This window comes from Symsagittifera roscoffensis, chromosome 6 (genome assembly GCF_963678635.1).
Source record: "Symsagittifera roscoffensis chromosome 6, txSymRosc1.1, whole genome shotgun sequence".
Lineage (NCBI taxonomy): Eukaryota > Metazoa > Xenacoelomorpha > Acoela > Convolutidae > Symsagittifera > Symsagittifera roscoffensis.
Window position 1 is genome coordinate 18,349,388 of NC_087067.1, and position 14,214 is coordinate 18,363,601.

General features: G+C 38.6%; 1 protein-coding gene and 18 non-coding genes across 19 annotated transcripts in view; 1 reads left to right on the plus strand and 18 right to left on the minus strand.

Annotated features, from left to right (window-relative positions):
* LOC134848629 (3'-5' RNA helicase YTHDC2-like) overlaps positions 1–14,214 on the plus strand; it is a 139,817-nt gene that overhangs the window by 91,789 nt on the left and 33,814 nt on the right. The window lies entirely within an intron of this gene.
* On the minus strand, positions 63–144 carry Trnal-cag (transfer RNA leucine (anticodon CAG)). The gene has a single exon. It is a non-coding gene; the product is annotated as a tRNA-Leu (tRNA).
* Trnal-aag (transfer RNA leucine (anticodon AAG)) lies at positions 280–361 on the minus strand. The gene has a single exon. It is a non-coding gene; the product is annotated as a tRNA-Leu (tRNA).
* Positions 1,010–1,092, minus strand: Trnal-cag (transfer RNA leucine (anticodon CAG)). Its single transcript has one exon. It is a non-coding gene; the product is annotated as a tRNA-Leu (tRNA).
* On the minus strand, positions 1,432–1,513 carry Trnal-cag (transfer RNA leucine (anticodon CAG)). The gene has a single exon. It is a non-coding gene; the product is annotated as a tRNA-Leu (tRNA).
* Positions 1,649–1,730, minus strand: Trnal-aag (transfer RNA leucine (anticodon AAG)). Its single transcript has one exon. It is a non-coding gene; the product is annotated as a tRNA-Leu (tRNA).
* Trnal-cag (transfer RNA leucine (anticodon CAG)) lies at positions 2,124–2,205 on the minus strand. The gene has a single exon. It is a non-coding gene; the product is annotated as a tRNA-Leu (tRNA).
* Positions 2,341–2,422, minus strand: Trnal-aag (transfer RNA leucine (anticodon AAG)). The gene has a single exon. It is a non-coding gene; the product is annotated as a tRNA-Leu (tRNA).
* On the minus strand, positions 3,070–3,152 carry Trnal-cag (transfer RNA leucine (anticodon CAG)). Its single transcript has one exon. It is a non-coding gene; the product is annotated as a tRNA-Leu (tRNA).
* Positions 3,492–3,573, minus strand: Trnal-uag (transfer RNA leucine (anticodon UAG)). Its single transcript has one exon. It is a non-coding gene; the product is annotated as a tRNA-Leu (tRNA).
* Trnal-uag (transfer RNA leucine (anticodon UAG)) lies at positions 4,204–4,285 on the minus strand. The gene has a single exon. It is a non-coding gene; the product is annotated as a tRNA-Leu (tRNA).
* On the minus strand, positions 4,933–5,015 carry Trnal-cag (transfer RNA leucine (anticodon CAG)). The gene has a single exon. It is a non-coding gene; the product is annotated as a tRNA-Leu (tRNA).
* On the minus strand, positions 5,355–5,436 carry Trnal-uag (transfer RNA leucine (anticodon UAG)). The gene has a single exon. It is a non-coding gene; the product is annotated as a tRNA-Leu (tRNA).
* Positions 6,067–6,148, minus strand: Trnal-uag (transfer RNA leucine (anticodon UAG)). The gene has a single exon. It is a non-coding gene; the product is annotated as a tRNA-Leu (tRNA).
* Trnal-uag (transfer RNA leucine (anticodon UAG)) lies at positions 6,962–7,043 on the minus strand. Its single transcript has one exon. It is a non-coding gene; the product is annotated as a tRNA-Leu (tRNA).
* Positions 7,858–7,939, minus strand: Trnal-uag (transfer RNA leucine (anticodon UAG)). The gene has a single exon. It is a non-coding gene; the product is annotated as a tRNA-Leu (tRNA).
* On the minus strand, positions 8,570–8,651 carry Trnal-uag (transfer RNA leucine (anticodon UAG)). Its single transcript has one exon. It is a non-coding gene; the product is annotated as a tRNA-Leu (tRNA).
* Positions 10,358–10,439, minus strand: Trnal-uag (transfer RNA leucine (anticodon UAG)). The gene has a single exon. It is a non-coding gene; the product is annotated as a tRNA-Leu (tRNA).
* Trnal-cag (transfer RNA leucine (anticodon CAG)) lies at positions 12,736–12,817 on the minus strand. The gene has a single exon. It is a non-coding gene; the product is annotated as a tRNA-Leu (tRNA).

The window sequence follows — 14,214 nt, forward strand, 5'->3', positions numbered from 1 at the left end:
GCCAATAGCCGCAATTAGTCTGGTTGGCTAGGGAGACTAAAATATCTTGAGATTTTTTTCTTTGACAGAAGTGGGATTCGAACCCACGCATCAGAAGATACTGCGACCTGAACGCAGCGCCTTAGACCACTCGGCCATCCTGCCGTTATTCGAATCTTTCAAAAACTTTAAGTAATTTTCAATCCAGAGATTAGTTTTGTTTATTCAGCTTGTTGCGAAAATTTTTGGGACTTTGAATTGCTAATACATGCTAATCCATTCTCAAAAAATCTCTTTCTTTGACAGGAGTGGGATTCGAACCCACGCATCCGAAGATACTGCGGCCTTAACGCAGCGCCTTAGACCACTCGGCCATCCTGCCTATAAGGCTCTTTCTTTAAAATTTCAACTACTTTTCAACCCGGAGATCATTTTTGTTTCTTCTGCATTTTGCAAGCGTTGCTGGTCATCTGAACTGCCAAAACTTACTATTAATGTGATTGGCTCTGGAAGCTATAATCTCAGAAAAAATTTTTCTATGACAGATGTGGGATTCGAACCCATTAATCTGAGGATATTGCTCCCTGAACCCAGCGGCTTAGACCACTCGAACATGCTGCTGTCATATTTTACGCTTAAATTTTTCTATTAATTTTCAATCCAGTGATTTTTTTTTTGTTCTGCATGTTCCAAAATCTTCTAGTCTTTTGAATTGCCAATAGCCGCAATTAGTTTGGTTGGCTAGGGAGACTAAAATATCTTGAAATTTTTTTCTTTGACAGGAGTGGGATTTGAACCCACGCATACGAAGATACTGCGACCTGAACGCAGTGCCTTAGACCACTCGGCAACCCTGGGTTTAATGGCATCTTTCAAAAACTTTAAGTAATTTTCAGTCCAGAGATTAGTTTTGTTTATTTTGCTTGTTGCAAGCGTTGCTGGTCATCTGAACTGCCAAAACTTACTAATAATGGAGGCCGCAATTAGTCTGGTTGGCTAAGGAGACTAAAATATCTTAAAATTTTTTTCTTTGACAGGAGTGAGATTCGAACCCACGCATCCGAGGATACTGCGACCTGAACGCAGCGCCTTAGACCACTCAGCCATCCTGCAGTTTCTGCAATCTTTCAAAAACTTTAAGTAATTTTCAGTCCAGAGATTAGTTTTGTTTATTTTGCTTTTTGCAAAAATTTTTGGGACTTAGAATTGCTAATACTTGCAATCAGTGTGGTTGGCTAGGGGGACTCAATTCTCAAAAAAAACCCTTTCATTGACAGGAGCGGGTTTAGAACGCACGAATCCAAAAATGCTCTAATTTTTTCAAATAATTTTCAATGCGGAGATTTTTTGTTTATTCTTTAAATTACAGAATCTTTTATTCCTTTGAATTTGCAATAGTTGCAACTAGTGTGGTTGATTAGGGAAACTAAAATATCTTGAGATTTATTTCTTTGACAGAAGTGGGATTCGAACCCACGCATCCGAAGATACTGCGACCTGAACGCAGCGCCTTAGACCACTCGGCCATCCTGCCGTTATTCGAATCTTTCAAAAACTTTAAGTAATTTTCAATCCAGAGATTAGTTTTGTTTATTCAGCTTGTTGCGAAAATTTTTGGGACTTTGAATTGCTAATACATGCTAATCCATTCTCAAAAAATCTCATTCTTTGACAGGAGTGGGATTCGAACCCACGCATCCGAAGATACTGCGGCCTTAACGCAGCGCCTTAGACCACTCGGCCATCCTGCCTATAAGGCTCTTTCTTTAAATTTTCAACTACTTTTCAACCCGGAGATCATTTTTGTTTCTTCTGCATTTTGCAAGCGTTGCTGGTCATCTGAACTGCCAAAACTTACTATTAATGTGATTGTTTCTGGAGGCTATAATCGCAGAAAAATTTTTTCTCTGACAGATGTGGGATTCGAACCCATTAATCTGAGGATATTGCTCCCTGAACGCAGCGGCTCAGACCACTCGAACATGCTGCTTTCAAATTTTACGCTTTAGTTTTTCAATTAATTTTCAATCCAGTGAATTTTTTTTGTACTGCATGTTCCAAAATCTTCTAGTCCTTTGAATTGCCAATAGCCGCAATTAGTCTGGTTGGCTAGGGAGACTAAAATATCTTGAGATTTTTTTCTTTGACAGAAGTGGGATTCGAACCCACGCATCCGAAGATACTGCGACCTGAACGCAGCGCCTTAGACCACTCGGCCATCCTGCCGTTATTCGAATCTTTCAAAAACTTTAAGTAATTTTCAATCCAGAGATTAGTTTTGTTTATTCAGCTTGTTGCGAAAATTTTTGGGACTTTGAATTGCTAATACATGCTAATCCATTCTCAAAAAATCTCTTTCTTTGACAGGAGTGGGATTCGAACCCACGCATCCGAAGATACTGCGGCCTTAACGCAGCGCCTTAGACCACTCGGCCATCCTGCCTATAAGGCTATTTCTTTAAAATTTCAACTACTTTTCAACCCGGAGATCATTTTTGTTTCTTCTGCATTTTGCAAGCGTTGCTGGTCATCTGAACTGCCAAAACTTACTATTAATGTGATTGGCTCTGGAAGCTATAATCTCAGAAAAAATTTTTCTATGACAGATGTGGGATTCGAACCCATTAATCTGAGGATATTGCTCCCTGAACCCAGCGGCTTAGACCACTCGAACATGCTGCTGTCATATTTTACGCGTAAATTTTTCTATTAATTTTCAATCCAGTGATTTTTTTTTGTTCTGCATGTTCCAAAATCTTCTAGTCTTTTGAATTGCCAATAGCCGCAATTAGTTTGGTTGGCTAGGGAGACTAAAATATCTTGAAATTTTTTTCTTTGACAGGAGTGGGATTTGAACCCACGCATACGAAGATACTGCGACCTGAACGCAGTGCCTTAGACCACTCGGCAACCCTGGGTTTAATGGCATCTTTCAAAAACTTTAAGTAATTTTCAGTCCAGAGATTAGTTTTGTTTATTTTGCTTGTTGCAAGCGTTGCTGGTCATCTGAACTGCCAAAACTTACTAATAATGGAGGCCGCAATTAGTCTGGTTGGCTAAGGAGACTAAAATATCTTAAAATTTTTTTCTTTGACAGGAGTGAGATTCGAACCCACGCATCCGAGGATACTGCGACCTGAACGCAGCGCCTTAGACCACTCAGCCATCCTGCAGTTTCTGCAATCTTTCAAAAACTTTAAGTAATTTTCAGTCCAGAGATTAGTTTTGTTTATTTTGCTTTTTGCAAAAATTTTTGGGACTTAGAATTGCTAATACTTGCAATCAGTGTGGTTGGCTAGGGGGACTCAACCCTCATAAAAAACCCTTTCATTGACAGGAGCGGGCTTAGAACCCACGAATCCAAAAATGCTCTAATTTTTTTGATTAATTTTCAATCCGGAGATTTTTTGTTTATTCTTTAAATTACAAAACCTTTTATTCCTTTGATTTTGCAATAGTTGCAACTAGTGTGGTTGATTAGGGAAACAAAAATATCATAAAAGTTTTGTCTTTGACAGGAGTGGGATTCAAACCCACGCATCCGAAGATACTGCGGCCTAAACGCAGCGCCTTAGACCACTCGGCCATCCTGCCTATAAGGCTCTTTCTTTAAAATTTCAACTAGTTTTCAATCCAGAGATCATTTTTGTTTCTTCTGCATTTTGCAAGCGTTGTTGGTCATCTGAACTGCCAAAACTTACTATTCATGTGATTGGCTCTGGAGGCTATAATCTCAGAAAATCTGTTTCTCTGACAGATGTGGGATTCAAACCCATTAATCTGAAGATATTGCTCCCTGAACGCAGCGGCTTAGACCACTCGAACATGCTGCTTTCAAATTTTACGCTTAAATTTTTCAATTAATTTTCAATCCAGTGAATGTTTTTTTGTTCTGCATGTTCACAAATCTTTTAGTCCTTTGAATTGCCAATAGTCGCCATTAGTGTGGTTGGCTAGGGAGACTAAAATATCAGCAATTTTTTTTTGACAGGAGTGGGATTCGAAACTACGCAACCGAAGATACTGCCACCTGAATGCAACGCCTTAGACCACTCGGCCATCCTGCCCATTCTGCAATCTTTCAAAAACTTTAAGTAGTTTGCAATCCAGAGATTAGTTTTGTTTAATCTGCTTGTTGCAAAAATTTTGGGACTTTGAATTGCCAATACATGCAATCAGTGTGGTTCGCTAGGGGTTACTCCATTCTCAAAAAATCACTTTTTTGGACAGGAGTGGGATTCGAACCCACGGATCCGAAGATACTGCGGCCTAAACGCAGCGCCTTAGACCACTCGGCCATCCTGCCGTTAATTGAATCTTTCAAAAACTTTAAGTAGTTTGCAATCCAGAGATTAGTTTTGTTTATTCTGCATTTTGCAAGCGTTGCTGGTCATCTGAACTGCCAAAACTTACTATTCATGTGATTGGCTCTGGAGGCTATAATCTCAGAAAATCTTTTTATCTGAGAGATGTGCGATTCGAACCCATTAATCTGAGGATATTGCTCCCTGAACCCAGCGGCTTAGACCACTCGAACATGCTGCTGTCATATTTTACGCGTAAATTTTTCTATTAATTTTCAATCCAGTGATTTTTTTTTGTTCTGCATGTTCCAAAATCTTCTAGTCTTTTGAATTGCCAATAGCCGCAATTAGTTTGGTTGGCTAGGGAGACTAAAATATCTTGAAATTTTTTTCTTTGACAGGAGTGGGATTTGAACCCACGCATACGAAGATACTGCGACCTGAACGCAGTGCCTTAGACCACTCGGCAACCCTGGGTTTAATGGCATCTTTCAAAAACTTTAAGTAATTTTCAGTCCAGAGATTAGTTTTGTTTATTTTGCTTGTTGCAAGCGTTGCTGGTCATCTGAACTGCCAAAACTTACTAATAATGGAGGCCGCAATTAGTCTGGTTGGCTAAGGAGACTAAAATATCTTAAAATTTTTTTCTTTGACAGGAGTGAGATTCGAACCCACGCATCCGAGGATACTGCGACCTGAACGCAGCGCCTTAGACCACTCAGCCATCCTGCAGTTTCTGCAATCTTTCAAAAACTTTAAGTAATTTTCAGTCCAGAGATTAGTTTTGTTTATTTTGCTTTTTGCAAAAATTTTTGGGACTTAGAATTGCTAATACTTGCAATCAGTGTGGTTGGCTAGGGGGACTCAACCCTCATAAAAAACCCTTTCATTGACAGGAGCGGGCTTAGAACCCACGAATCCAAAAATGCTCTAATTTTTTTGATTAATTTTCAATCCGGAGATTTTTTGTTTATTCTTTAAATTACAAAACCTTTTATTCCTTTGATTTTGCAATAGTTGCAACTAGTGTGGTTGATTAGGGAAACAAAAATATCATAAAAGTTTTGTCTTTGACAGGAGTGGGATTCAAACCCACGCATCCGAAGATACTGCGGCCTAAACGCAGCGCCTTAGACCACTCGGCCATCCTGCCTATAAGGCTCTTTCTTTAAAATTTCAACTAGTTTTCAATCCAGAGATCATTTTTGTTTCTTCTGCATTTTGCAAGCGTTGTTGGTCATCTGAACTGCCAAAACTTACTATTCATGTGATTGGCTCTGGAGGCTATAATCTCAGAAAATCTGTTTCTCTGACAGATGTGGGATTCAAACCCATTAATCTGAAGATATTGCTCCCTGAACGCAGCGGCTTAGACCACTCGAACATGCTGCTTTCAAATTTTACGCTTAAATTTTTCAATTAATTTTCAATCCAGTGAATGTTTTTTTGTTCTGCATGTTCACAAATCTTTTAGTCCTTTGAATTGCCAATAGTCGCCATTAGTGTGGTTGGCTAGGGAGACTAAAATATCAGCAATTTTTTTTTGACAGGAGTGGGATTCGAAACTACGCAACCGAAGATACTGCCACCTGAATGCAACGCCTTAGACCACTCGGCCATCCTGCCCATTCTGCAATCTTTCAAAAACTTTAAGTAGTTTGCAATCCAGAGATTAGTTTTGTTTAATCTGCTTGTTGCAAAAATTTTGGGACTTTGAATTGCCAATACATGCAATCAGTGTGGTTCGCTAGGGGTTACTCCATTCTCAAAAAATCACTTTTTTGGACAGGAGTGGGATTCGAACCCACGGATCCGAAGATACTGCGGCCTAAACGCAGCGCCTTAGACCACTCGGCCATCCTGCCGTTAATTGAATCTTTCAAAAACTTTAAGTAGTTTGCAATCCAGAGATTAGTTTTGTTTATTCTGCATTTTGCAAGCGTTGCTGGTCATCTGAACTGCCAAAACTTACTATTCATGTGATTGGCTCTGGAGGCTATAATCTCAGAAAATCTTTTTATCTGAGAGATGTGCGATTCGAACCCATTAATCTGAGGATAATGCTCCCTGAACGCAGCGGCTTAGACCACTCGAACATGCTGCTTTCAAATTTTACGCTTAAATTTTTCAGTAAATTTTCAATCCAGTGAATTTTTTTGTTCTGCATGCTCCAAAATCTTCTAGTCCTTTGAATTGCCAATAGCCGCAATTAGTCTGGTTGGCTAGGAAGACTAAAATATCTTAAAATTTTTTTCTTTGACAGGAGTGGGATTCGAACCGACGCATCCGAAGATACTGCGATCTGAAAGCAGTGTCTTAGACCACTCGGCCATCATGACGTTAATGGAATCTTTCAAAAACTTTAAGTAGTTTTCAGTCCAGAGATTAGTTTTGTTTATTTTGCTTGTTGCAAAAATTTTTGGGACTTAGAATTGCTAATACTTGCAATCAGTGTGGTTGGCTAGGGGGACTCAATCCTCATAAAAAACCCTTTCATTGACAGGAGCGGGCTTAGAACGCACGAATCCAAAAATGCTCTAATTTTTTCAATTAATTTTCAATGCGGAGATTTTTTGTTTATTCTTTAAATTACAGAATCTTTTATTCCTTTGAATTTGCAATAGTTGCAACTAGTGTGGTTGATTAGGGAAACAAAAATATCATAAAAATTTTGTCTTTGACAGGAGTGGGATTCGAACCCACGCATCCGAAGATACTGCGGCCTAAACGCAGCGCCTTAGACCACTCGGCCATCCTGCCTATAAGGCTCTTTCTTTAAAATTTCAACTGGTTTTCAATCCAGAGATCATTTTTGTTTCTTCTGCATTTTGCAAGCGTTGCTGGTCATCTGAACTGCCAAAACTTACTATTCATGTGATTGGCTCTGGAGGCTATAATCTCAGAAAATCTTTTTATCTGAGAGATGTGCGATTCGAACCCATTAATCTGAGGATAATGCTCCCTGAACGCAGCGGCTTAGACCACTCGAACATGCTGCTTTCAAATTTTACGCTTAAATTTTTCAGTAAATTTTCAATCCAGTGAATTTTTTTGTTCTGCATGCTCCAAAATCTTCTAGTCCTTTGAATTGCCAATAGCCGCAATTAGTCTGGTTGGCTAGGAAGACTAAAATATCTTAAAATTTCTTTCTTTGACAGGAGTGGGATTCGAACTGACGCATCCGAAGATACTGCGATCTGAAAGCAGTGTCTTAGACCACTCGGCCATCATGACGTTAATGGAATCTTTCAAAAACTTTAAGTAGTTTTCAGTCCAGAGATTAGTTTTGTTTATTTTGCTTGTTGCAAAAATTTTTGGGACTTAGAATTGCTAATACTTGCAATCAGTGTGGTTGGCTAGGGGGACTCAATCCTCATAAAAAAACCCTTTCATTGACAGGAGCGGGCTTAGAACCCACGAATCCAAAAATGCTCTAATTTTTTTGATTAATTTTCAATCCGGAGATTTTTTGTTTATTCTTTAAATTACAAAACCTTTTATTCCTTTGATTTTGCAATAGTTGCAACTAGTGTGGTTGATTAGGGAAACAAAAATATCATAAAAGTTTTGTCTTTGACAGGAGTGGGATTCAAACCCACGCATCCGAAGATACTGCGGCCTAAACGCAGCGCCTTAGACCACTCGGCCATCCTGCCTATAAGGCTCTTTCTTTAAAATTTCAACTAGTTTTCAATCCAGAGATCATTTTTGTTTCTTCTGCATTTTGCAAGCGTTGTTGGTCATCTGAACTGCCAAAACTTACTATTCATGTGATTGGCTCTGGAGGCTATAATCTCAGAAAATCTGTTTCTCTGACAGATGTGGGATTCAAACCCATTAATCTGAAGATATTGCTCCCTGAACGCAGCGGCTTAGACCACTCGAACATGCTGCTTTGAAATTTTACGCTTAAATTTTTCAATTAATTTTCAATCCAGTGAATGTTTTTTTGTTCTGCATGTTCACAAATCTTTTAGTCCTTTGAATTGCCAATAGTCGCCATTAGTGTGGTTGGCTAGGGAGACTAAAATATCAGCAATTTTTTTTTGACAGGAGTGGGATTCGAAACTACGCAACCGAAGATACTGCCACCTGAATGCAACGCCTTAGACCACTCGGCCATCCTGCCAATTCTGCAATCTTTCAAAAACTTTAAGTAGTTTGCAATCCAGAGATTAGTTTTGTTTAATCTGCTTGTTGCAAAAATTTTGGGACTTTGAATTGCCAATACATGCAATCAGTGTGGTTCGCTAGGGGTTACTCCATTCTCAAAAAATCCCTTTTTTTGACAGGAGTGGGATTCGAACCCACGCATCCGAAGATACTGCGGCCTAAACGCAGCGCCTTAGACCACTCGGCCATCCTGCCGTTAATTGAATCTTTCAAAAACTTTAAGTAGTTTGCAATCCAGAGATTAGTTTTGTTTATTCTGCTTGTTGCAAAAATTTTTGGGACTTCGAATTGCTAATACTTGCAATCAGTGTGGTTGGCTAGGGGGACTCAATTCTCAAAAAACGTTTTCTTTGACAGAAGCGGGCTTAGAACCCACGAATCCAAAAATGCTTTTATTTTTTATTAATTTTTAATCCGGAGAATTTTTGTTTATTCTGCAAATTGCAAAATCTTTTATTCTTTTGAATTGGCAATAATTGCAAATAGTGTGGTTGATTAGGGAAACAAAATTATCATAAAATTCTGTCTTTGACAGGAGTGGGATTCGAACCCATGCATCCGAAGATATTGCTGCCTAAACGCAGCGCCTTAGACCACTCGGCCATCATGCCTATAAGCCTCTTCCTTTAAAATTTCAACTACTTTCCAATCCAGAGATCATTTTTGTTTCTTCTTCATTTTGCCAGCATTGCTGGTCATCTGAACTGCCATAACTTACAATTAGTGTGATTGGCTCTGGAGGCTATAATCTCAGAAAATCTTTTTCTCTGACAGATGTGGGATTCGAACCCAATAATCTGAAGATATTGCTCCCTGAACGCAGCGGATTAGACCACTCGAACATGCTGCTTTCACATTTTAAGCTTAAATTTTTTAATTAATTTTCAATCCAGTGAAATTTTTTTGTTCTGCATGTTCCAAAATCTTTTAGTCCTTTGAATTGCCAATAGTCTCCATTAGTGTGGTTGGCTAGGGAGACTAAAATATCAGAAAATTTTTTACTTTGACAGGATTGGGCTTCGAACTCACGCATACGAAGATATTGCGACCTGAACGCAGCGCCTTAGACCACTCGGCCATCCTGCCTATAAGGATTTTTCTTTAAATTTTCAACTACTTTTCAATCCAGAGATCATGTTTGTTTTTTCTGCATTTTGCCAGCATTGCTGGTCATCTGAACTGCCAAAACTTACAGTTAGTGTGATTGGCTCTGGAGGCTATAATCTCAGAAAATCTTTTTTTTTGACAGATGCGGGATTCGCACCTTTTAATCTGAAGATATTGCACACTGATTGCAGCGGCTTAGACCACTCGAACTTGCTGCTTTCACATTTTACGCTTAAATTTTTGAATTAATTTTCAATCCAGTGAAATTTTTTTGTTCTGCATGTTCCAAAATCTTTTAGTCCTTTGAATTGCCAATAGTCTCCATTAGTGTGGTTGGCTAGGGAGACTAAAATATCAGAAAAATTTTTATTTTAACAGGATTGGGATTCGAACTCACGCATACGAAGATATTGCGAAGTGAACAGAGCGCCTTAGACCACTCAGCCATCCTGCAGTTTCTGCAATCTTTCAAAAACTTTAAGTAATTTTCAGTCTAGAGATTAGTTTTGTTTATTCTGCTTGTTGCAAAAAATTTTGGGACTTTGAATTGCTAATACTTGCAATCAGTGTGGTTGGCTAGGAGGACTCAATTCTCAAAAAAAAAACCTTTCATTGACAGGAGCGGGCTTAGAACCCACGAATCCAAAAATGCTCTAATTTTTTTAATTAATTTTCAATCCGGAGATTTTTTGTTTATTCTTTAAACTGCAAAATCTTTTATTCCTTTGAATTGGCAATAGTTGCAACTAGTCTGGTTGATTAGGGAAACAAAAATATCATAAAATTTTTGTCTTTGACAGGAGTGCGATTCGAACCCACGCATCCGAAGATACTGCGACCTAAACGCAGCGCCTTAGACCACTCGGCCATCCTGCCTATAAGTCTCTTTCTTTAAAATTTCAACTTCTTTTCAATCCAGAGATTATTTTTGTTTCTTCTGCATTTTGCCAGCGTTGCTGGTCATCTGAACTGCCAAATCTTACAATTAGTGTGATTGGCTCTGGAAACTATAATCTCAGAAAATCTTTTTTTTGACAGATGTGGGATTCGCACCTTTTAATCTGAAGATTTTGCTCCCTGATCGCAGCGGCTTAGACCACTCGAACATGCTGCTTTCGAGTTTTTAGCTTGAAATTGTCAATTAATTTTCAATGCAGAGATTTTTTGTTCTGCATGTTGCAATATCTTTTAGTCCTTTGAATTGCCAGTACTCGCAATTAGCGTGGTTTGCTGGGGAGACTAAATTTTGAGAAAATATAATTCTTTAACAGGAGTGGGATTCGAACCCACGCATCCGAAGATACTGCAGCCTGAACGAATTGGTTTTGACGACTCGCCCTGCTGCTTTTAGGTTTAATATTAAAATTTTGATTTAATTTTTAATCCAGGGACTTGTTTTGTTTGTTCTGCTTGTTGCAAAATCTTTTAGTCCTTTGAATTGCCAATAGTCGCTATTAGTGTGGTTGGCTAGGAAGACTAATATATTAGAAAACCTCTTTCTCCGACAGATGTGGGATTCGAACCCACTAATCTGAAGATATTGCTCCTTGAACGCAGCGGCTTAGACTACTCGAACATGCTGCTTTCATATTTTATGCTTAAAATTTTCAATTAATTTTCACTCCAGAGAATATTCTTGTTTGTTCCGCAAGTTGCAAAATCTTCTAGTCCTTTGAGTTGCAAATAGTCGCAATTGGTGTGGTTGGCTAAGGGGACTGAAATATTATAAAACCTCTTTCTCTGACAGATATGGGATTCGATACTTCGGCATGATCGCAGCTGCTTAGACTACTCGACCATGCTGCTTTTAAGTTTTCTCTTAAATATTTGAACTAATTTTCGATCCAGAGAATATTTTTGTTTGTTTTGCATGTTCCAAAATCTTCTAGTCCTTTGAATTGCAATAGTCGCCATTAGTGTGGTTGGCTAGGGAGTCTAAAATATCAGAAAACCTTCTTCTGTGACAGGAGGGTGATTCGAACCCACGCATCCGAAGATACGTTGACCTGAACGCAGCGCCTTAGACCACTCGGCCATCCTGCCTTTTCATTAGTCTTTCAAAATCTTTCAAAGTAATTTTCAATCCAGAGATTTTTTTGTTTATTCTGCTTATTGCAAACACTTCTGGGACTTTGAATTGCTAATACTTGAAATTAGTGTGGTTGGTTAGGGGGACTTAATTCTTAAAAAACCTCTTTCTGACAGTAGTTAGATCGAATCCGTAGATCCGAATCCGTAGATCCAGCGGCCTGAACGCAGCGGCTCAGACCAAGTCGGCCTTGCTGCTTTTATGGCTCAAGCTTTAATTTTTCAACTAATTTTCAATTATTTTTCAATCCGGAGAATGTTTTTGGTTATTCCGCTTTTTTTGTTTGTTCTGTTTGTTGCAAAATCTTTCAGTTCTTTGATTTATCAATAGTCGCTATTAGTGTGATTGGCTAGGGAGACTAAAATATTAGAAAACCTCTTTCTCCGACAGATGTGGGATTCGAACCCACTAATCTGAAGATATTGCTCCTTAAACGCAGCGGCTGAGACTACTCGAACGTGCTGCTTTCATATTTAATGCTGAAAATTTTCAATTAATTTTCACTCCAGAGAATGTTTTTTTTTTGTTCCGCAAGTTGCAAAATCTTCTAGTCCTTTGAATTGCCAATAGTCGCAATTGGTTTGGTTGGCTAAGGCGACTAAAGTATTATAAAACCTCTTTCTCTGACAGATATGGGATTCGATACTTTGGCATGAACGCAGCTGCTTAGACCACTCGATCATCCTGCCTATAAGGCTTTTTCTTTAAAAATTTCAACTACTTTTCAATCCAGAGATCATGTTTGTTTTTTCTGCATTTTGCCAGCATTGCTGGTCATCTGAACTGCCAAAACTTACAGTTAGTGTGATTGGCTCTGGAGGCTATAATCTCAGAAAATCTTTTTTTTGACAGATGCGGGATTCGCACCTTTTAATCTGAAGATATTGCACACTGATTGCAGCGGCTTAGACCACTCGAACATGCTGCTTTGACATTTTAAGCTTAAATTTTTTAATTAATTTTCAATCCAGTGAAATTTTTTTTGTTCTGCATGTTCCAAAATCTTTTAGTCCTTTGAATTGCCAATAGTCTCCATTAGTGTGGTTGGCTAGGGAGAGTAAAAAATCAGAAGATTTTTTTCTTTGACAGGAGTGGGATTCGAACTCACGCATACGAAGATATTGCGACCTGAACGCAGCGCCTTAGACCACTCGGCCATCCTGCCTAAAAGGCTTTTTCTTTAAATTTTCAACTACTTTTCAATCCAGAGATTATTTTTGTTTCTTCTGCGTTTTGCCACCGTTGCTGGTCATCTGAACTGCCAAAACTTACAATTAGTGTGATTGGCTCTGGAGGCTATAATCTCAGAAAATCTTTTTTTTTTGACAGATGTGGGATTCGCACATTTTAATCTGAAGATATTGCTCCCTGATCGCAGCGGCTTAGACCACTCGAACATGCTGCTTTCACATTTTACGCTTAAAATTTTGAATTAATTTTCAATCCAGTGAAATTTTTTTGTTCTGCATGTTCCAAAATCTTTTAGTCCTTTGAATTGCCAATAGTCTCCATTAGTGTGGTTGGCTAGGGAGACTAAAATATCAGAAAAATTTTTTCTTTGACCCACGCATACGAAGATATTGCGACGTGAACGCAGCGCCTTAGACCACTCAGCCATCCTGCAGTTTCTGCAATCTTTCAAAAACTTTAAGTAATTTTCAGTCTAGAGATTAGTTTTGTTTATTCTGCTTGTTGCAAAAAATTTTGGGACTTTGAATTGCTAATACTTGCAATCAGTGTGGTTGGCTAGGAGGACTCAATTCTCAAAAAAAACCTTTCATTGACAGGAGCGGGCTTAGAACCCACGAATCCAAAAATGCTCTAATTTTTTTAATTAATTTTCAATCCGGAGATTTTTTGTTTATTCTTTAAACTGCAAAATCTTTTATTCCTTTGAATTGGCAATAGTTGCAACTAGTCTGGTTGATTAGGGAAACAAAAATATCATAAAATTTTTGTCTTTGACAGGAGTGGGATTCGAACCCACGCATCCGAAGATACTGCGGCCTAAACGCAGCGCCTTAGACCACTCGGCCATTCTTCTTATAACGCTTTTTCTTTAAAATTTCAACTACTTTTCAATCCAGAGATTATTTTTGTTTCTTCTGCATTTTGCCAATGTTGCTGGTCATCTGAACTGCCAAATCTTACAATTAGTGTGATTGTCTCTGGAGGCTATAATCTCGGAAAATCTTTTTTTTGACAGATGTGGGATTCGCACCTTTTAATCTGAAGATTTTGCTCCCTGATCGCAGCGGCTTAGACTACTCGAACATGCTGCTTTTGAGTTTTTAGCTTGAAATTGTCAATTAATTTTCAATCCAGAGATTTTTTGTTCTGCATGTTGCAAAATCTTTTAGTCCTTTGAATTGCCAGTACTCGCAATTAGTGTGGTTTGCTGGGGAGACTAAATTTTGAGAAAATATAATTCTTCAACAGTAGTGGGATTCGAACGCACGCATCCGAAGATACTGCAGCCTGAACGAATTGGTTTTGACGACTCGCCCTGCTGCTTTTAGGTTTAATATTAAAATTTTGATTTAATTTTTAATCCAGGGACTT